The sequence below is a fragment of the Lagopus muta genome, chromosome 3 (assembly GCF_023343835.1).
Source record: "Lagopus muta isolate bLagMut1 chromosome 3, bLagMut1 primary, whole genome shotgun sequence".
Lineage (NCBI taxonomy): Eukaryota > Metazoa > Chordata > Aves > Galliformes > Phasianidae > Lagopus > Lagopus muta.
Window position 1 is genome coordinate 30,434,493 of NC_064435.1, and position 22,772 is coordinate 30,457,264.

General features: G+C 34.1%; 1 long non-coding RNA gene across 1 annotated transcript; it reads right to left on the reverse strand.

Moving 5' to 3' along the window:
• Positions 1-6,428: 6,428 nt before the first annotated feature.
• On the reverse strand, positions 6,429-8,000 carry LOC125690390 (uncharacterized). The gene is made up of 3 exons (XR_007375658.1): positions 7,923-8,000; positions 7,401-7,458; positions 6,429-6,860 (listed from the first exon to the last, which is right to left on the reverse strand). It is a non-coding gene; the product is annotated as an uncharacterized LOC125690390 (long non-coding RNA).
• Positions 8,001-22,772: the final 14,772 nt, after the last annotated feature.

The window sequence follows — 22,772 nt, forward strand, 5'->3', positions numbered from 1 at the left end:
AGTGGCTCCTCAGCTACTCTGTCTTCTTGGGTGGGTTAGAACGGTCATCCATTCCTATTTTTACCTGCAAACTAAGCATTGATTGGTGTGAAATTTCAGAAAGATAACAACTTTTGTGTCTTCAACTTCCTGTAACTATACACTTTCTAAAATTCCTCATTTATTTATTTAAAATAAATGCATAATGCCCACAAATGCATTTGGTGTCTCCACATGAAGGTGACTATAACCGTACAGATAGCAGACTAGCTTCACTAAGTAATGATGTGGTGATGAGATAGTGAAAGAACTGCTAAAATCTGGGATGCTTGTGTGAGCAACCATGCATAGAGACTTTTGAAGTGCAGAAGAGGCAAGCATATGCACATTGTTTCAGTCAAAGATCAAGAAGAGTTTGCAGAAGGCTCTTATCAGGAGAATAGCTCAGGTTGGAAGGGACCTCAAAGACCATCTAGTTACAATCCCTTGCTGACCACTATAACAGCAAGGATGAGGAGCTACGAGATATGGTTTAGTAGCTTGTGGTAGCAATGATAATGGGAGGGCGGTTGGACTAGATGATCTTGCAGGTTGTTTCCTACCTTATGATTCAATGATTCTATGATCAAGCACTAGATCAGGTTGCCCAGGGTCCCATCCAGCCTGGCCTTGAACACCTTCAGGAATAGGCAGCCACAGCTTCTCTGGGCAGCCTGTGCCATCACCTCACCACCGACTCAGTGAAAAATTTCTCCCCTCCATCTAATCTAAGTCTCCCCTCTGAGAGAGTGAGAGATAGAAAGAAAGAGAGAGAATAAGAGAGCAAACTCAGTAAAGGTGACAACACGCCTTAAGCCTTCCCAAAAAGGAAATTTCTCAATTTTACCCTTTTACATTTACTTCAAACAAACCTATTCTCCAGATACCTTTCTGTACTCGTGTAGCCTCAAGCATACTTGCCATCCAGTAGCCAAGATTTTGGCTTTAGCTCGTTGTGCAGGCTGTGGTAGAACACTGAAATGGCTGGTTCATAGATCCTGCTGTTTCTTTTCAAGGGACAGACAGTTTCTATGTTGTATCTGCTGAAGCACGCTGGTCTAGAGAGCCTTTGGAATTTATGAGTTAGTTTGGAAATCCTGTGACTCAGTATAGTCTCCTGATAAATTTTATTATTAGAAACTTTAGGAAACAACACCAAAAAACAGCACATGCAGAGTTTCCCTCTATTCTTTTTTACCTTCTTAGCATTCACGTTACAGCCAGTTACTGTAAAAGTCTCAACTTAAAATAGGCTAGAAGTACAGAAACTGCTTTTACAAAATATGGAAACCGGTACACAAATACTTCCACAAGGAGAAATCAGGAAGAGATTCAGAAGAAAAGAATCCAAGAAACGAACACAAATGCACAGAAAATACATTTGAGGAATGTTATGGCCTCAAAAATCTTTACTAGTGATCAAATAATCATTTAGGATCTGGTTCTCATTCTTACTAATACACTGGCAATGCAGACAGTTCTTAAAGCAGAAATAATACTTGTACATCTCTTATATACTAAGAAATTCCAAAATGCTCTTAGTGTAAATTGGGATCTGTCCTGAGATATATGACCATGGATCCTTTGATGTGATGGTTTTGGACAGACTAACATACTTCATTCCATAGATATATGGCCAGGAGTAACTTTATAAGACTGCCAATTAGAGAGTTCTTCCCTTATGGAGTCCTCCTAGGGCAATGACCCTAATCTAACAAAACATGTAAGTAGAGACTTAATTGTAATGTCAACAGAACTACTCATATGCTTAAAGTTAACCATATGCTTAAAAGTTCTGCTGTCTAAGCATTGTATCAGCTTGCTGATACTACTACTCTTGAAAAACAGTGGTCAGAATCTCTGGTTAAACCAACCCGTGTACTGAGATTTTCTGGCTCCTGATCACTCAAGTGAAAATACAAAAGAGCCTGTATGGCTAACCAAATGCAGGTGATCTCCTGCTGTATAATCATTCTTAATCACTCCATTCCACTGAGTTCTTCCTCAGCCCCAGTTCTCCAATTTAATTCATTGATACTTTGCATGTAACACCCAGGGCCTTCTGAGAGAGCAAGAAAATTCGTCTGAATGAAATCTAGGTCCAAAATAATGTTTTAATTTCTACCATTTCAAAGAAAGAATAAAAGATATGTAAAAATTTTTACAAAATTTTGATATTTGTTTTTCCTGCTGAATTTCTTTGCTTTGTATTCTAAAAGACTACTAAACCAGAAATCTATCTTCTGTATTTAGGTGTTTTAATAGGAAGTACATGTTATTAGCAGGTATGGCAGAAAATAATAAAAATTTCTGTCATATTTTGTAGTGAAATAATCAGTAGAAATACAAATGACTGTAGTCAGAAAAAGGGCAATGCAACAAGACTACAAAGACTCTACTTCAAATTTTTACAATAACTCAATAAAAGACAAAAATGAGATAGAAACGCACAGTAGTAGACACTGGTCCTTTCAACTACCATAAGTACATTTCAAATTTTGAATAATACAACTTAATTTGCTATGAAAAAAAAATCTTGCAAACTCAAAAAATTTCTAGAAGTTATTAAGTGCGATGTTCAAATAAATATATTCACAAGAATTACTGCCACATTAAATTTTAGGAAAAAAAAACTGTAAGATTTTTAAAACTTAACTTCTACATCAAACAGAAACATACATAGAAATATTAAAATATTACCATAAAAATGTTTGCACAGTAATTGCTAATAACCCACCAGTTTGGGGGAAAAAAAAAAAAAAAAAGTACTACTGCTACTAAGAATTTATCAAGTGTAGTAGCATACTGAGAAGGGGAAAAAAAGAAAAAAGCAAAGTGTTATTAATCAGACAAGGTTCACATTAACAGTCTTCCTAAAACAAGCACTGCTGCTTATGAGGTAATGTTTCAAAGTCTGAATTTTACTTATTAATGGCTAGAATGCAACTAAGAAGTCCTTGCTAGTCCTATTCTGATTCTGTGAGAAGAAAAAAGATCCTAACACAGAATAAAGTATAATACAGAAGTGTGGAGACATTAATATACCCTTTTATTACTGTTACTAAATGCATTTGTTCAACATGTTTTATTTGGCTTCTACTTAAATTATATTGATTGTAATAAGAGTTTGATATTGTGCAATTCTTTCCCCTGTATCATCAGTAAATAATGTAAGAGCTGCCATGAAGTGGCATAATCTTACATTGTCTGTTTTCTATTTTCTACATGAAAAATAAGAACAGAAATCACTTCCTTTCAACATACATGTTTTATGCATTCATAGCAGTTATAATGGAGATTTTTTTAAAACAAATATTATTTCTTAAGGTGTAGCAGGCCAAGATGCTTACAGTTCAACCATATAAAAATAAGCTGTAGCACAAAAAGAATATTTGCTTAGTCTCGATATAAACTTTAGTAAAAGAAAACAATTTTCCATAGACAATATACCATCTGTCTCTAAACCATGTGAAAAGAAAAGCTTTTAAAATCAAGCCGCTGCTAATGTGACATGTTGAAACATTAATCACCCCCTAAGGCCAATATAATTGTAGCTCCATGTTAATTACCTAACAATTAACAGCAGTAATTTCCAAGGGGCAATCAATGAATTAGCTTGTGATTTTCCCACAGACTTCAGTCCCACACTGCCAGCCTGAATGCATTTCAAACTCTGAACCATGGTTCATCAATGACACTTCTGGTGTATGAAATAAAAATTCATTTGCACCCTCGCTAATTAGGCTCGATTATATCCCTGTGTGTATTACAAACTCTATTCACTTGCACAAAATCTCTGCCACAGGCATTTTTCTCCATTTAAAAATTCGTTTTCTATTAAATTAGAAGGTCACCTAGCAGGAAAATGTACTAATCAAGATTTTATCACTAACATATTAAAGGGTTTTAATAAGCAAGTTTAATTAAGTTATCCTAACAAGTGATAATGGCCATCTCCAACCTATCCCAATGTTTATGTAAGTATAGGTACAATATATGCAAAGTGTGCATTCATAAATATTAGCAAGAAAATTATGAACATGCAGTAAAATGATTGAAAATGAAAATATACTTTGAAAAAATCTCCATACTCCTTTTACTCTATTTTTTCTTACACATCTGAAGGAATTATTACCTAAACTAAGATTTTTGTCTCTTAGTTCTTTTAAAAATAACAACCTGTCCACATAGCCCTGTAGTAGATTCACACACAGCTTGGTCAGAAAGGATGTTATCTCCACAAATAAACCTGCTTTTTTATGAATCTGTGTTAATCTGTTGAGTATTAACTATTAATGTAAATAGAACAAGTTTTTACCTGCTTAATTTGTTAATGACATATAAACTTATTTCTTTAAAGAGTGAAAAATTGAGCACTGGTTTTACATCAAGTAGTATCATGATTTCCTTTTAACTGTGTTTATGTTTTGCAAGCATGAAAAAGGACAAATTTTGCAGCTGATCTGTTCAGGAAGATACAATGGAAAGAAAGAATGCATTACACTTTTTCCTCATTAGTTAATCAGAATTCCAGCAGTATCACTTTTGCTTGTGCAAGGAAAAAAAACAAATGTGAATTAAGCACACTAAATTTGCATCTTTGATTTCAGAAAAGATAGTTCCAATATTGCAAATCCATTTTATCCTGTAATCTATGTCCCATGGGAGATGATGCAGTCATTATGAAGGACAACCCTTCTTTCTCTCTCAACTCTTCAGAAAATATATGGTCAAAATTTTTACCCTAGGCCAAACAGAGACCACGGTGCTTTATCACTAGCCCTCTGTCTCCATAAGAGGTTAACGTAAGTCATTTAGCTTCTAACTAAGACAAACCTAATGCCTTTCTATTACAAATATGAAATTGGTAGATAATTCTGTCTTAGGAGGCATGTCTTAGGATGTGGAATGTTGTTCCTAGTTTATCATCTTTTTTTGCTAAGTGCCATAAAGTTACTGCTAAGATTACGTATTGAGTAATGAATGGTCTTCCATCTGCTTTCTCTTTCCTTCTTCTGGCAAGATACCTTCTTTCCAAATGAATGATAGAGGCTCTCCTCCTGCAGAACTGGGCCAGCAGATTCACTGCACTTAAAGTTGTGCTAAAAGTGAAATTCTTCTACATTAAAAACAGTTGAAACAAAATAGAAGTTTACCTGTCAAGGTATGTCAGTTTGGACACATCTGTGGGAATAATTTCAAATGTGAAAGGTGTGCTCAATTTATGTATGTAGCAAAGAATCAGGGAATGATAAAATTTCAACCTACATGTACATTCTGCTATTATTTGTTAGTAGGATACCCATTTCTGGGGACCACTTGTGAGCTGAAGACCCAAAGAAGCTCATCTGTAAGAGCTAAAATACAGGACCAACTGAGGTCATCAAATGCTCTCTACCTCATCCAAGCCTCTCCTGATTTTTTTTTCATTTTATTTTTTCAAAAACCAATGGATATTCCACAATCTTCCTCTGCAATCTACACGAATGCTTAATTATTATACCCACTAGAAAAGTTATCAATTTGCCTGTTATTTGTAAAAAAAATAAAATAAAATCTTGCTCTTTAGATATTGCCTCCTTCATCAACAGATCTTTCAAAAATTCTATTCTTAGTTTGCCCAAATAATTTCCTGAGAAATAGATGGTTTTACAGTTGAGAAAACATTTCTAATCTTCACCTCCTTCCTTTCCTTGGAAATATGCACTTGCATATGAAACCAAGGTTTCGTATTTAAATAGTAATTTTCTTGCTGTCACATTTGCAGGCATATTTCCAAATTAAAAGTCCATGTATTTTAGCAGTGTAAAAGATAAGACACATAATAAGAACCTGTCATCTATATATATATATTTTTAAATGAAATACTTAAACTGGTCCCTTGACTTTTTTTTTTTTTTTTTTTGAGGGGGGCGGGGAGAAAGGTGTTGGTGGTCATCTGCTTAAGGATGAAAATATAAAAGAAAAGTGTCTTCAAAGCTTATTTTTCTTGACAATAAATACAAGTAGGAAATAAGTGCTCTGGGTATAGATATATTTGCCTTTAGTAAATGTTCATGTTTTAATCCAGGATAACCTAGGTACATGGTAAAGGCAGTTGTATCCATGTTACTGGTAAGGACAAGTTTCCCATAGGAGCACACCTCAGCTGTCTAGGACTGCTCATCAATTCATCGATCTTCAATTATTGTATGATCTTCATTAGCAAACACATAATAGCAGAGACATGTGAAGACACTTTCCATTTCCATACTCATTGGAAAAAAATGGAGAGTAGAGAAAGATGATCACATCTTTTGAGAGGCATTTACAGTAGTAAAGAACTTTGGATCCAACAGTAACATCAACAGATACCCAAAGTGAAACTCCTTCCTTAAGGAGGAAGTTTTAATGAACAGCACAGTTTAGAAACTTTTTTCAAACATAATTTATTTATAATAATAACAAAGCATTTAACATTAGTAAAGTGCCCTTTCCCAAGTAATAATAATATTAAATTATTTGAATTAGAAAAACATATCCTATGTTTGTTACTCTGAGACTTAGCACAATCTTGTTGTCAGAGTCCTACTAACCAAGTATCTATTAACTTCCTTACTCCTCAGATGCACAGATTGTCTTCACTGGATACTTGCTGATAATCAAGCAATCTTGACAGTTTCACATCAGTGGACACATTTTCCATCCAAATCACAGTTCTAGCAGTGGTTCATAACATTATCCTGACTGCACAAATGAAGGTAGCTGTTACCATTTGCAGCTGACTAAGAGAAGGAGTCACTGATATCCAGAGTTACTGGCAGTGGTTTACAGGCTGTTTGAACAGGAACTTGAACCCTGGGCTGATAAACAAAAATAATAAAACCACAACAGTTAGCTACACCCAAATTCAGCATGTTTCTGCCAAACTTTTCACCACTTGTTAATTCAATTTCAAGTGGCCCTTGGACAGTTCTGGTTCTGCACCGCAGAACAGGCTCCAAGACCAAAACAACAACAAAAAAACAACAAAAAAAAACCAACTCAACAAGTGTTCATACAGATCATTGTTTTTCAGCACACACGTATACATTTATGAGCACAAGTTTACATGTATCAAAAAAAAAAAAAAAAAAAAACTCCTATTACTCTCAGTAGGAAAGCAAAGGTGTGCAAGATATGATTCTCTGTACTGCAGTATTTGGGAGATTTAATATTTTTCCCCCACTCTCTGTTATGGGTCATCACTCAAGCTCTCCAAGTGTTTCATATGTAAGGCAACTTCTGCAAAATACCATAAACGAGCTTTTAATGAGGACACTTTCCAAAAAAGTAGGAGGACAATATACTAGACTACGTTCTGTGTGCAATATTCTAGGGAGATATTCCAGAAACTGTCTTACCTTGCTCGGCTACAGACTTTTGCGTACTTCTCATGTACATTTTCATCAATCTCTTCTACTAAAGAAAAAATAATTAGGATTTTAGTCTGAATTTTAAGCTCTTATCCCTGCACATGAAAGACTCAAGCTCTAATCTTCACATCAATTTAAGGAAGAACCTGCACTATTTAGGGTGGAGGTCTGTGTCATTCTACTACTCCTAATGATTCCACCTTGTGAAATGGATAGGTGAGGTATTTATTCTGTATATGTATTCATATACATAGTTTATGCATACGGATATACTATGTACAAACATGCAAACAAACATTAACATATAAAACATATTCATTTCATTATAACATTACATAAAAAAAAAAGAAACCCAATTTATGCTAATGAATCTGGGAGGAGAAAAAAAAAGGAAGAAAAGAAAATTCAAAAACAAGTTCAGGAGAAACCTCAAAACCGGACCTAATAAAAATTACAGTGCTGTCAAAACAGCCAGAAGGAACTCAAAAAAGGTAAGTTAAAGCTCCTAACCATGTTATTGAGCCCATTCTGCACTAAACAAACTATCATCTCTCTAACAGAGCCACCTCTTCATTTTTAATTCCTCCTTACAATCCACCTTTTGCATCTCTCCATGCAAATCACCACCATCTGGGAGAGGTTATCCTGGCAGACACCTGTAAGCACTTAGGCCATATAGTGAATAACTAATATGTGCACCTGTCCTTACTGTTATTGCATTCTTCTTCTCTTCATATTTGTTACTGCCCCAAACTGTGAAGTGTGAGTAGGAGCTGGATGTTTCTGCAATTTTCTGCCCGTGCAGTAAGACACCAATCCTTTTGTGGAGTTAAAGCTATTATACTTGTAAAGCTAAATATACTAGTAATATGTATTGCTTATCCAGCTTGGTAGGCATCAAATAGCCTACCATATCTGCTGTGAAAACAAAGGAAAACATACAGTTTTCATAAGCAGGCATACACATGCATTCCTAGTATAGTAGGCAGAAGTTCTAGAAAGAGTCAGTGATATCACCTGCATGTCTGCTGGCATGGGGCAGGTGGCTACGAAGCCCCAGAGTTCCCCAGTAGGATTTCTTCTAGAAATACTAAGATTTTGTTTGTTTGTTTGTTTGTTTGAAGCTCTGTGTTTCCCTGTAGTCTGTTCTCCTATATATTTCAGATCTTAATTAGTATTAAATCCACTTCACTGTTTCATACCTTTATCTCTAGGTACACATTCTCACACCTGGCATCCGGTTTCATACGTTATTCTGCTGCTCCACTCTTCACATAAACTGCACATTCCCTTTTATATGTTTCAGAATGGTACAAAAACCTGCTACAAGTTCCTGGTTGCTCCGATGGATGTTTTTGGCTCTGTCTCTCAACAGTGCTCCCCCACGCTCTTTAAGATTGCCTTTGTTGTTAAAAATCCAGTCTCTTTTTAAAAAAAATTTGCATTCCCGCTGTCTCCTCTATCATCATGCATTTCTGTTATAGGCACATCACAAATTGCTGGCTACTACAGTAAATGTAGATGATGGCTTGCCTGTAAATTAGATTTGTGTGTGTAAAACCCATTGCTTGTTTACACGCTGGAACAATGCCAAATACCTGCTCAGATGAAACAAAATATTTATGAATTGGATAAACTGGAAACTTACATCTTTATAGGGTGTTCGGTGTGGATCCAGGTATACTTTGCCTTGCTCTGCCCCAATTTTAATGAAAAAATTTCTCATTAAGGGCTATTAGAAAAACTGCATTTGTAAAACACGCAATTTATATTCGGTAATATTAAAGCAAAGCTTTAAAACAATTCTTTATGAAACAAGTGATCTTAATTATTGTAATTCACATGAATTTAATTACACCAATTTTTAAAAGTAATTTAAATATTGCTTTAAGAGAAGTTGGGTTTTTGCAATTGTGATAAAATAACTTGTTTTATGCAAGATACAGAAGAATATAATTTGATCATTTCTTCTGTTAGCCTTTGTTACACAGATTTTTACATAATCATTACTCATAATGTTCTGACAGATAATGCTATTACTAGCGTTACCATCTTTGCTATTATTATAAAAAATCTTCTGGCTTTGTGAAAATTTTAATTTATTAAAATGTAATAAAAGCACATCTAACAAGAACCATAATTTATGAAAATTTTAGATGTGCTGCTTGACATTCATGTCATCAGGCTTCAAAAGTTTCACATCTGAAATGTGAAATTACGCAGATTTATAAAGATCCTTTTTCAGCATGTTAACTGGCACTATCTTCTGTAAAATGTATATGTTTGGCTTTAAAGAGACAGGAGCATGTAATTTTAATGTCAGCACCGGCATCACCAAAAAGTGCTCTGGCAATCAGTGGAAAGGTTTAATAGGTTTCCTGTCTTGTTCTTAATTTGCTGAAATTACAAAATCAATACTTCCAGTTGTAGCTGCAGCTACCCATTTTACTGCTTTAAGATAAAGTCTACGAGAAAGTAACCTTCACTTTCAATTTGTAGCACAGGACATCAGGGTGTTCCTGGCCACTAACTAGTCTTTCTTTTCTTAGCCACTATGAGATATTCTATGTGTGTGATGTTGCCCTTCAAAGGGGAACAATACATTTTGCATTAGGCATAGCTCTCATGGTTTGTTTTCTTTATTTTTAACATCTTATTCTACTCTCTCCTAAGTCACCTCTGCATGGATTGTTCATTATTTCCCTGTTTCTCACTTTTGAATGATACTACAGAAAGAAGTCACTGCTGTTGGAATGGCCTATTTGTTATACATCCATTTGTCTCCCTTATTACAGAGGAACATATTTTTCTGCTGCACTTGAAAGGGGAAATTCTCCATATCTGATCCTGTTTATAATAGTGAATATGGTTGCAGATATAAAAAGTCTCTGTAAGGACTAAAGAGAGGAACTTGAACAACTTATGCAGGAGAGAGCTCAAGATGTTGCATAGAGCAAGAGAGAAAAACAATAAATACCCTGCTACCTCTCCGTGCTCTTTAAGTGCAGAAGTGAGAAAATCATATGCTTACACTTGCCCATGATCACCTACTCTTCCAACTCAAGTCTAATCTTTGAAATGAATCTTTTGTACTCAAAAATTAAGCTGTACAACAAAGCCTTAACTTTCTTGCCTGTTTCCTAACCAATTGTGATGTTTTTAAGTTTGGAGGTCTTTTTTTTTTTTTTTTTTTTTTTTTTCCATGATAGCCCTCTTCTTGAAATCCTTTCAGCATATAAGCGCTCTTCGTCACTTATCTGAGCAATATTCTGGAGCTGTTAGCACTAGAGAAGGGCCTTGGCATGCCTGGTCTCCTTCTAGTGAAGCAATAAAAAAAGCGTTAAGCTGCCTCTCACAAAAGATTGCAATGTAAGATCTCTCAGTGCCTTCCACTGATGTAAAATGTATTCACACCAAGGAAAATGAGCTCTCAACACCTGCTGCCCCAAACACTAATGAATACACACTCGTACACACACACAGGTGCACCTAACACTTTTCAGCCATAGCAATTTCACGTTGGAAATTTTACTCATAAACAGCAAATGATGGGATAAGGATACTGTAAACTAAAAGGAGATTTGATCAGGAATGGAGTGCAGTTAATCACACCAAGAAAACAACCTCCAAATGCCATAGCTTCCTTGCTTTATGCTCTGCGTTTCTTTTAACTAGCTGCTGAGGGTAAAAGAATGCCATTTATCTTGTGATATGCTCTCTTTAGATGAAAATTCAGACTAGATCTAGAAACAGCATTCCAGCAAAGGAAACAAACACATTTGTCTCTAAACAAGTCGAGAGAAATGCCAAGTGATTCAATGAAGATCACTTGTGTCACTTACGCTTGTTTTGATTGGTCCTCCAATGTTTACAGCACTCAACTCAGCAGGCACAGAACCCCAAATCTATATTTAATTTAAAACATTGCACCATCACTCAAACCTTTCAGCAGCCTCGCTACAGCCTAAAGAACAAGGGCAGAGGGACCTGTTTACACAGAGCACCTTTTACACGCTCTGAGGGATATCAGAATTGTTATTTTAAATAAAAACAAACATTCAGAAAATAATCAGAAGGTCTTAAATGTAATTATGAAATAAAATATTTACCACTACTCGTAGGAATTTTTTTTCTTACTTTATCTGTCATTTTTCAGATATCCTCACTAAGAGATCATATTGCACAAAAACACAAAATATTCCAAACATAGCCTTGAACTCTGAAAAATAAGGTGAATACAGCAGCCTGAATTTCTGTCAGAATAAACACACTGATTACCAAGAGTGATGCAATAAAGCAGATATCACAAAGGTGCAGAAAGCTTTGTACTAATTCATATCAGTTCAATAAATATAGAATCCACACAAATACACATATTTCAAGTATACTGTCTTGCGAGACACAGAAATCAAAGTTTAACAAACAAAAAGAAAAAGCAACTGAAGGAAAACAAACAAACAGAAAACTAGTCCCTACTTAAGCATGTACAGGTACTCTTAAAACATGCCTGCCTTGTCAAAGGGAATGAAGTCTCAGTTTTCATTAACTTCAGGTAGGATAGAATCCTTTTGCTATTTTGCAAAAGCAGAGCTGATGCAAATGGGTAGTTACTCATGTCATATGTGCAGCGTCAAACAGCAGCAAACCACCTCACTGTAACTGTGATGGTAGTATGCATCAATGGAGCTTTATTGCAGTGGTTTTCAATCCTTGACAGGCTGCTGTTGTGGAAGTCTCTTCTAGTAAATACAGAGGTCAATACAAGTAAATACATAGGCCCCTTATAGGGGTTTATCCTATAGGGGAAGTAAAGTTAGAAGACATTTTGAAAAACTCATTGTGGTTCATCTTAAGTTTATCATCTCAATTTTCCCAGTGTGCCATTTGATGTACAGGAAAACTTGTCTCCTCTTTCACAGGTCTAGGAGTTTTTGTGTGTCCATCCTATGCTGTAATCGCCCTCCCCATCTTCTTTTGCAGGCACATGTTCCATCTGTTCCAGCTGTTCCATCACAGCTCTTTTCAATTCAAGGAGCAGAATAGGGCTAAATTTGCATTCTCAAGTCCCCATTCCTTTAGACTATAAGGGAACTAAGCATTTTTGGAAGAAGATATCAGCAGGTTCCAGCAGTGGGCAGCCTCTAGGAAAACAGAGAGCAGAGGAGAGCCTGCTGAAATTAGCTTCGACTCTGGAAAAGAGAGAAAATGCTGTGTGACTTTTTCTCCTCTTACCAGAAGCATTTGTCCAGAGTCTGTGTTTCTTTTAACCCTGTTGTGTTTCTCGGCAGATGGGGTAATTTGACCCAGAGGATTTGGGCTATCGGAGCTATGCTTAACAATTTGGCCCCACTACAACACTACAAAACAGCTCAAAATAGAGGGGTTCCTTTTAATAGATTTCTTGGTTCAGCTAAGAAAAATTATTCAAACTTCAGTTTTAACTGAGCTTATTAAAGCAGTCCTGTGTTTAAGTTATAGTAATTGTCAATAAAGTCTTTTATAGCAGATTTAACTCAGCGTATTTTAGATCTTGCCAATTTGAGACAGTTTCCATAAAAAGGAGAACAGCAATGTTACAGTGATAACTCAAAATGGAAAAAAAGGAATTATTTAGCATAAAAAGAATTATTTAGCATAGTAAAAGGAGGTATAACTAGGAGTAATGGGAGGAAATTAATAAAGGGAATATATCAGTAGGGGAAAAAGAAGAAAATGACTGTGAGTTAACCAATAGAAAAATCTCCCTGGAGAGCAAAGAATGGCCCACTGCTAGGCAATTTTAGAATAACTGGCCAAAACATTCCCAGATATACAGCATGCAAAAAATTCTGCTCTGATACAGACAGAAGGCTTGGTTACCATTCTGTCCTCTAAGTTGTGTGTAAGCAAATGAGTAAATTGAGTATTCTGAGTGACAAATCTAGTGAAAGTCAGAATCTCAGCTATTGAAATGTAATTGCACAGCTTTTATCATTGCAGCATCGGGTAAAAAAAATGTGTTGTGTTACGTTTTTTTCTCTGTATTTGTGGTTTTTTTGTTTGTTTCCTTTTGTTTTCTAAAATATGGATACTAATTTTGTTGTTCTGAATGATTAAATTTATTTGAGTTACTGAAAGATAATTTCTTCCTTGACTGAAATTAAGAAAACTAAAATAGTTTTCACTAAAAAAATACTGTTAGATACAATTTAAACCATTGAAGTTTTTTAATCTAATTTTTGACTGTAAAATATGACAGAAAAGGCAAGTGCTTAATTTATATAGGCATCACAGTCACAACAAAATATATAAAGGCTAAAAATTCTGAATAGAACAAAGAAATCTCCAGTTTAAAAATGCTACATAAAACACAATATTTATTCAACAGAAACTGAGACAATAGTAATACATTTGCATTTTAAACACCATTTTAATTTCTTTAAGCTTACTGAAAAGCTAAGAGCAAGTCTGCAGGCATGAGGCAAGCTATACCACACCTGTTAGGCACCAATACCTGCTCAATAAAAAGAATTAGACTGTTATCTTGTTGGTGAGTCTTTTTGGACAGCACAAAACTTTCAAGCTGCTGAATATCTGTGTTGATACAGTCAGTAACTCGTTTAGAATAGTCTGTATAAAAATGGAATCGAACGTGTACCTTTTATTTTACAAAAACATGACAAAAATCCTCTGAATAGTTTCTGTATATATTATGATTAGTATATAACTTGAAATAAAGAATTAAAATGATCAGTAGATCTGTATTTAATGTCTTTGCACGTGACATACTTTTAAACATTTTTATAAGTTTTTCCTGCTCTGACAGGGGGATTGGGCTAGATGGTCTTTCAAAGTTCCTTTCAATTCCTGACATTCTGTGATTCTGTGTGATTCTGAGAAAAAGGTTACACCTAATTCAGATTGAAAATGTACCTTTCTTCTTCTTTAGAAATTAAGCCCTGCTTTAATCCATAAATTTATAAAAAAAAATACCATGAACCCTTACAAAAAATTATTTTTAAACTGCCTCTATTTGCATGTAACTGGTTTCAGTCCAATCTGCAACAAGAACAGAGATCCCAACAGCGACTCTGGCAGATTGAGAGCAAACCAATGTTAGCCAGCACAGCTGCAGTTTTGTAGGATTAAACATGATGTGCCTTTCTTTTTATGTTATTTCAACTCTATGTAAGCACACTACAAGTTTGTTTTGAGTACTTTTTCTTAGTATGCAAGTTGAATTGCTTATACTAAAGCTTCTGCTTATTTTGTGTTTGCAGTGATATACTGTCATTTTTTAAGCATCAAAAGCTGCATTTCTGTATACACTGGAGAACTTTAAAACTAAATGACTGTAGATCTCCTCTATGAACTAGCTATACATAAAGTGTTACAGTAATATTTATGTTATTATTTAGCAGTTTTACATAGCAAATTTTAACACACAGAATGATGCCACAATGTGATTAGTACACTGATTGATCAAGAGGGTTTTAGGATTATGGTATTTTAACTAAAATAAAAATATTATGTGTGACTTATCTTTGAATTTGTAAAGTTAGAAAGGTGATTTTTAGATCTTGCTGAGTATTGTTTCATTTCAAATAGAAATTCAGAGTACCCTGATCTTTATATGTAAATGTACATGTAAAATGAGCAAATTAAAAAGGGAAAAAGAAATCAATCCAATTTAAATTCAGGTTATGTAATTTGAGAATAGTATATTGTCTTCTATGTAAAAAATAAACAAATAAAATAGTATGATTTTTAAACTGGGCCACCTATAAAAACATTTCTAACTTTCAAGGCTACAGGTAAGAAACTGGAATGATGCAATAAATGTTCAGATTGTGCCTAAAAGCTTATGATTCCCTCATAGAAATATTTAAGTCATTGTCATTTCTACATTTAAAATCTCAATTGAAATATGTTGGAGCATTACAGAACAAAATACTTCTTCTCCCCCCCCCCCCCCCCCCCCCCAAAAAAAAAAAAAAAAACACAACACACAAAAACACCCTCAAAAAATAACTGAATTTATCCAGCCATCAGAAAGGATACAGAGTTACAATGTTACTTTTACATAATGTTCCAACTCACCATTCCCTCTGAGGGGTAACAAGAGTGTAAAATTGTGGAGGGTGAAGTGGAAGTTAAAGACAGGTACACTTAGAACACACCACCACTGTAGCCAGCATTATCTTTCAACAAGGACAGTGTCTATGTGCTCATTCATGTAGAATTCAATATTCATTCACCCCTTCTGACTATAGATATCCAGTATCTCTGGTGAGTATGTATGGTCTTATGCAGATTGTGTTATTGCAGGAACATTCAAAGAAAAATGTTGCTTCTTGATGAACCTTCTTTTAAACTAAACAGCATTAGTGCCTGTACTCCACTATGATGTGTTTTAAATTCAGTGTTTTATCACCACATTTACATCCTCCTGATGTACAAACTGATTGTGCAAGCTGATTTTTTGATATGATTTTTTTTTTATACTACTTAAAATGTCAAACTTTCAAAATTACCTCATAAAATTAGGTAAGGACATTTTAGATAATATTACATGAATTTAATTTTAAATATCTACCTATCTAGAGAGAGGGAGCTTCATTTTTTAAACACCCTATGCTTTACTAATATAATTTAACTATAACATAACTATAATGGAATAATTGCAGTTACAAGAAATTCTACATAGTATTTTCCTACAGCGTTTAAGAAAAAATAAAACATAACAATATTGTGATATTTCTCCTGCTTTCAGTTCATTTTCATAATTTGGTTTTGTTCATTTCCCCTTGCTTTTTGCTTGCCTGCATTCTCTCTAACACACGTAGTTAATAAAAAGCACATAATTCCCTTCAATTCTAAAATGTATTTACCTGTGAAAAAGCAATATTATTGCAAGTAGCATTCTTCAGTAAACTGTGACAAGGTGTGTGGCTGTTTCAGGAAGATGCTGTTTCCATACCTTACCCCTATCCCTAAAGTAGATAAGGGAATCTTTTACAAGACAGTGTTGTCACTCAGTGCCAATCAACTATTAGGAACACAGAACAGCAAGAAAGCAAACTGCTAGCACTTTATCTAATCTCCTTCTTCAGTTTTACTACTTATTAGACTTCATTGATAATAAGGATTTTTAACCAAAGCAAAAAAAAGCTGTAAGTGTTTGCAGTCTGCTACAGAAGTTCTTTGCTGTGCAAAACAGGAATGAGCTCAAAAATTTTTGTTGATATGGTACTTTATCCACAGCAGTAAGACAACATGATTTTCATGTTTGATTATGTTTAGTTTTAAATATATGTACGTAAGTAAATACTGTGTTGCTGATAGGTAATTTTACAACAGAGCTTTTATATTTTTCTTAGTACTGTAAGCTTCAGAAGGCAAATTGCATGCTCGCTCTAACAAAGCAATATAACAGAGATGGAAGGGAGAAGCAATTTGGAGTCTATAGGAAGGTTGCCATAAAATTTACATTTTCCATAAAATATAAGTAGCCACCATTTTGCTGTAATCCCAGAGCAGCAACGAAATGGTGGTACAGAGGAAAACTACCCTATCAGACACATTTCATCAGTGCTTCTATCCATCACTATCTTCTTTCACTAGCATGATTATCATTTACCTTTCACCTTTTATACGTGACATCCTAATTTTAGATTAAAAATTAACAGGTATAAAGTTATATATAAATAATATAAAGTAAGGTTTAATTATCAAACTAAGGCAACATGCTATATCAAGTCTTTTCCTTTCCCCCTCCTCTTCAAACTGCAAAAAAGTACAGCACTGTGTTTCTATCACAGAGTGATGAATACATCTCTTGCAAGTGGTACCATAGGAAACCTGTATCTTAGAGGTAGAACACATGGTGTGGAATATGGCTGCTGCATTGGTCAGTATGATATTTTTAATTATTCTATGGTTAGATATACTTAGGTAACACACAAAGGACCAAAATGGCTTAAATAGTTGTTTCTGCTTGTAATGTACAGTGATGTATTTTGTATAACATTTTATATTTAAGTAAATATGCATACTGACATAGTGAGTATAGAAATGTGTATTAATGCATCGATTTTACTAGGCAATGCCATCTCTTTTTGCATGTTTCTCAGGAGGTGTGGAAAGGAGTATCTACTCCTATACAAAGAGGGAGCCGGTGTTCTTAGACTTGTGCAAGTATACACTGTGATATGGAGCCGTACTATTAAAGAATTCTGCAAGTTTACTCTGAAGTCTCTAACAAAGCACTATGTGCTATAAGCTTTATTAAATGGGTCTATAAATTTGAAATAAGCCAGAAAAGTAATTTCTGTGATATGTTTTATAATACTGTGCTTGGTTTTTACTGCTATAAATATATAATGAAGTTAAAATGCATGACATTTTCAAACACAGTATTTCATAGGGGAATATTCTTATTTTTCAGATACAAATGGAATATTTAAGGTTCCTGTAAAATCTCTTTATTAATAAATCATATAATACAAAAATGTAGGTCACTTAAGTGAACATGGATACTGAATGTAAAGTTGTTTTTCGAGAAAACTCTTCTAAAGCATCCTTAACAATGTGAAATTTGTTTGTACAAATCTGCAATTATGTACAAGTAAAACAAATGTCCTGCTCTCGCAAAGTACTCCCATCCTTTCCAATTCAAAGCGGAGTATTTAGGTAACACTGCCACCTATTGCTTGAACATTAAACAACTGAATTCTCTTCCAGTTTTTTTTGTCACTCGTCTTTGCTGTTTTGACTCCTATGCTTTCATTATTTCTAATAACTGACTCAGATTTTCATATTCAAAGATGCTTAACAAATAATAAGTGTCTGTCTTCAGTACTATAGCTATAATTTACTGAGAATTAATGGAAAGTTAACAAAAGAATATTTCAATATCTGTGAAAGTAAATTTCTATAAAATACTTTAGAAAAATCATTCAAAATGTAAAATCCTTTCAAAAAAGGAACAAAAGAAGATCCTTTAGGCTATATCAGGTGAAATATTTTAAATTCCAAGTTATTAGTTTGATTTTAAAAAAAATGTCTAATATAATCCAATGTGATTTTGCTAACATTTTGTATGTGGCCAGGCAAATACTCGAACTGTAAATCTACAACTGTGGTTCCTTCTGAGACACTGATGCAAAAGCATGGAATTAAGCCACTCTAAGATCAGACCTAATTCTTTTCAGTAAATAATTCTATATTAGGCAACCAGCAAAGGATCTCTAATTCTCTATTTGAAAATGAATCATACTGTCAGAACAACCTTAGCCAGCCTTACCAAAATTAAAAGTGATAAAAATTATTTCAATTTCTTTAAAAGCAAGACTAAAAACCAGGTACTTGACCTTACTGGATTCTCAAAATCGTATCAATAAGGAAGATAACTGCTTAATGTAAAATAACACCAGATATATGAACTTGTATCTACAAGTACTTTCTAAGTTCGTTTACAGTGACAAAGAAAGATAGTTAATCATTCTGGAAGAAAAATTATTGAAAGGCCTCTTTTATTCCTCAATGTATTATTCAGACTGCATCTGTACAATAAGTTGGCTTTACTTCATCACTACTGAGGAGTAACTGTATATAATTCAATATCCCTCATATTTTCTTGTAATATTAGCAGGAAAACTACAGAACTGTAGTTCTTGTGCCTTAAAATGTTCACAGTCATAATGCAGAATGCTGAGGTTCAGCCTATATTAAAACCTTTTACCTTTTGAATTACCTTTTGAATCCACTTGGATTTTTAAGATTTGTGATATTATCAGAGAGTCTGAAGCACTGAAGAGGAAGAGAAAGTATTTCAGAAAATGATTGCTTTTGTATTTTAAGTAAACGCAGTATCACAGTATATTAATTCCCAAACTATTTTATATTTCTGTGGTAGCAGAGAATTTTAGATTTTGTTTTTACAGTAACATAAGGAAGTGCATAAGGAAGCTATAGAAAGGCTAAATTTCTTATCTACTTTTTTTTATTATTTTTAATAATAATAACTGTACATTTTATAAAACAGAGCTTGCTCATATGTTATTACACAAGAGAATTTTTCGTGTGGTTAGGGTCTCCCAGTCTTCTTCCCCACCCTTGCCATTTTACCCTGATATTATTATCATTTTCGTGCTACTAGAAGGTTACCCATCAAAACAGTCCGCTATCACAGACAAGCAGTGTACACAGTTAATGCAAAAATGTGTCTTGAGAACTACTGAATTCAAACAAACAGCTATATAACTATTTTTATCTTTTTTATTTTTTTTTTTTAACTATTTTGACATTCTTATCTCCAGTACCAGTACAAGAGTCTTTTTCTGATGTAAAGACAAAAACACTCAGGACTTTGTTTTCTTTTTCCCCTCTTTAAAAATAATGAATATTCAACGCCTAGGAATGCTATGAATTAAAAAAAAAAAAAGAAAGAAAGAAAGAAAGAAAAAGATATTTTTCAGATTTCATTAAATGTTAATGTACCTAAAACAATTTGGCACCAGAGTATTCAACCTTAAATTCACTCAACTTAGTACAGTAGAATGAATTATTAATGACCTAATTGGTAAACATTGACTTTTAATGTAATTACTTGTTTAATGCACCATTTTATGTAAATATCATACCAAATCCTTAAAGTCTGGTACTTTTAATAAATTTTCTTTAGTGAAATATACCACTTGTTATATATATTAAAAGAAGAAAATATCTCCTCCTTTTCTCCATTAAAAAAACTCTTTCTAAAACTATAATATGTTTCCTAAACAAATGTTTTGTGAACTGAGAAGATGGCAGGTACATTTTTCCTTTTCCTTCTACCACCTGAATTCTGACATACCCTAACACGAGTTAATGTAACGAAAAAACAGTATTAACTTAAAATAATATTGAAAATTGATAAAGAGAATAAAAAAAATATGTGGGGAATATGTTAAATCAAATGTATTAAATCTAGGACTCTTAGGGAATACAATGCAAGGTTTAAATACAAAAGATACAGAAACCACTCATTAATACTTTGTTAATTCTATCTCCTAAAGATAATTCACTCATGCATTAAGTCAGTGCTTTCCACAGATAGATGAAAAATATCAGAAAAATTTTGGCCAGTCCTGTGTAGGGAGATTACAAATAAGCACATGCACGGTATAGTGATTATGAAAATGCCAGTATAGCCTTCATTTTCATGTCTGTGTGTTAGAATACACACAGTATTTATTTCAGACAAAGGTACAGCTTAACGCAAAGAATAAACACAGCACAGGTGAAAATCAGTACCTTCTTTAGTTATTATTGGCTATAATTGACTACATATACCATGTTAGAATGTGTGTTAAAATGCACAGATAAGATGGTTATACTTCAACAGCTAACATCATCATTACTTTTATATCTTGGCTTTACTAGATCATTGCTTTAAATGAGCATCACAAAACCAATGAAGCTTTAGTCTCTACATTACATTTTCTTCATCATCATTTTCAATTTATTTTTTTCTTGCATGTCATCATTTTAATGTAAATCTTTCTTTTTCTTTTCAATAAAATGAAATGATTAAGTAATCCTGCTTTTTGCATGATTAAAGATGACGGATAAGCTTGGGTGGATAAAAATCAAGGCTCCTAACAGAATCTGTGCACCTCGCATGTCAGAATCCTTCCAGCTTGTTCAGTGCTAATGACAGGAAAAATTAGCATGTCTGTGAGTTGCCTAAAAAGAATAACAGGCTACCTTTAAGGACCTAACAATATCTCTACACTAAATTTCAAACAGTTGTTTTCCATAATTTTTGTAATAAGCTCGGATGATTTGTTTTGAAACAGATTAATAGAAAAATCCTTGTTTAGAGAAGTAATAAGTGTTCATTAAATCTATCAGTGACTACTACTGTGTTGTTTAATCACCACCTTTGTATCATCAGATACAACACACTTAGAAAAATAAAACAGAATATAGCACAAAGGTGGTGAAAAGCAGTAGCATATTTTCATTATCCAGTCAAATACAACTTTAATTTAAAGAATAGAAAAGAAATCCTCAAAACTAGTGATATTTACCAGTGTGTCTCTTTCTTTTCAAGAGCCCTATGCAATATGTGTTCATCCTTTTCTGATTCAGACGAGAAAACTAGAAAGGGGATATTACAATACAGCACATACATACTGCCATCGCCTCTAGACATATGACCCAAAATGATGCTAAGAAGTCTCTCTCTGACCTCCTGCTAACCAGCCTCTTGTGATTAATTCAGCATGTCCTTGAAAGTATCTGCTTGAGATCCTTGGCTTTTTTTTCTTTTTTGTTTTGTTTTTAATTTAACTATTTCCAAAGCCCACCTATAGTTTTATCAATTTTTTATTTTACTTTTTAAAATTATTTTTATCAGTGGAAAATCATTAATTTATGAACAGAGGTCTGTAGTAACGAAAAAGCATCGCCAGCTTAAGCATTCACCAAATAGGACCATAAATACCACAACATTTCCTGACCTAAGTTTCGTAGACATCTGTATCATGGTAACACTGCATTTCCCTTTGACAGATGAAATTACTATTCTTTGATTTTTTTTTCCTCCCTCTCTCTCTCTTTTCTGATTATGTTCTGGATGGCAAAATTTGGGCCACAAAATGCTAATTTCTAACCTAACACCATGACAGCAATCACAGCCATCACAAGGATGGAATAAAGAGAGCAATCTAACATCCAGGGATATGAATTTCTGATCAGTGGCTGGCAGACTGCCGTGAAAGCTTACAGTAATCCCATTGGACAGCTAGGGTTGATGAAGCCTGGGAACAGGCAGCCACAATGTAGGTAGTTCACAATTGCAAGCATTTGTCCATAATTTAAAGCTATATGAGAAGTGGAGAGTATTCATCTGAACAACAAGCTGTAATTTAACTAGAGTAACATTTACACAGTTTTTAACCCATTAAGTCCACCTATCCTTACTCTGACATTCCCTCTGTTTAATGCCCGCTATAAACAAAAATCCTGCACTTTAAAGAAATATATATTTTTAGCATTTGCAAGGCTCAGAATAATTTGGAAAGATTAGCTCTTATTGTATAACTGGAGGAAAAGAAAGTATTGTTAAATCTAAGGCCCCAATCACATTAAACCTTACTGGGGTGAGTAGCCCCACGGAAGCCAAGGAGGCCAGTCCCATCACCACACTTACAGTGTGTAAAATCTAATTTATAGACTGATCACACAATTAAGGTCCTTTTCAAAGCGCTAGTGCCTCAATCATCCTGTGATGTCCCTACCAACAAGAATGAGCCCCTGTTGCAGTCAAGAGGCCCTGCAAATGGCAGATATTAATGCATGCTTTGAGCTCACGTGCGGCAGAGCTCGGCCGGA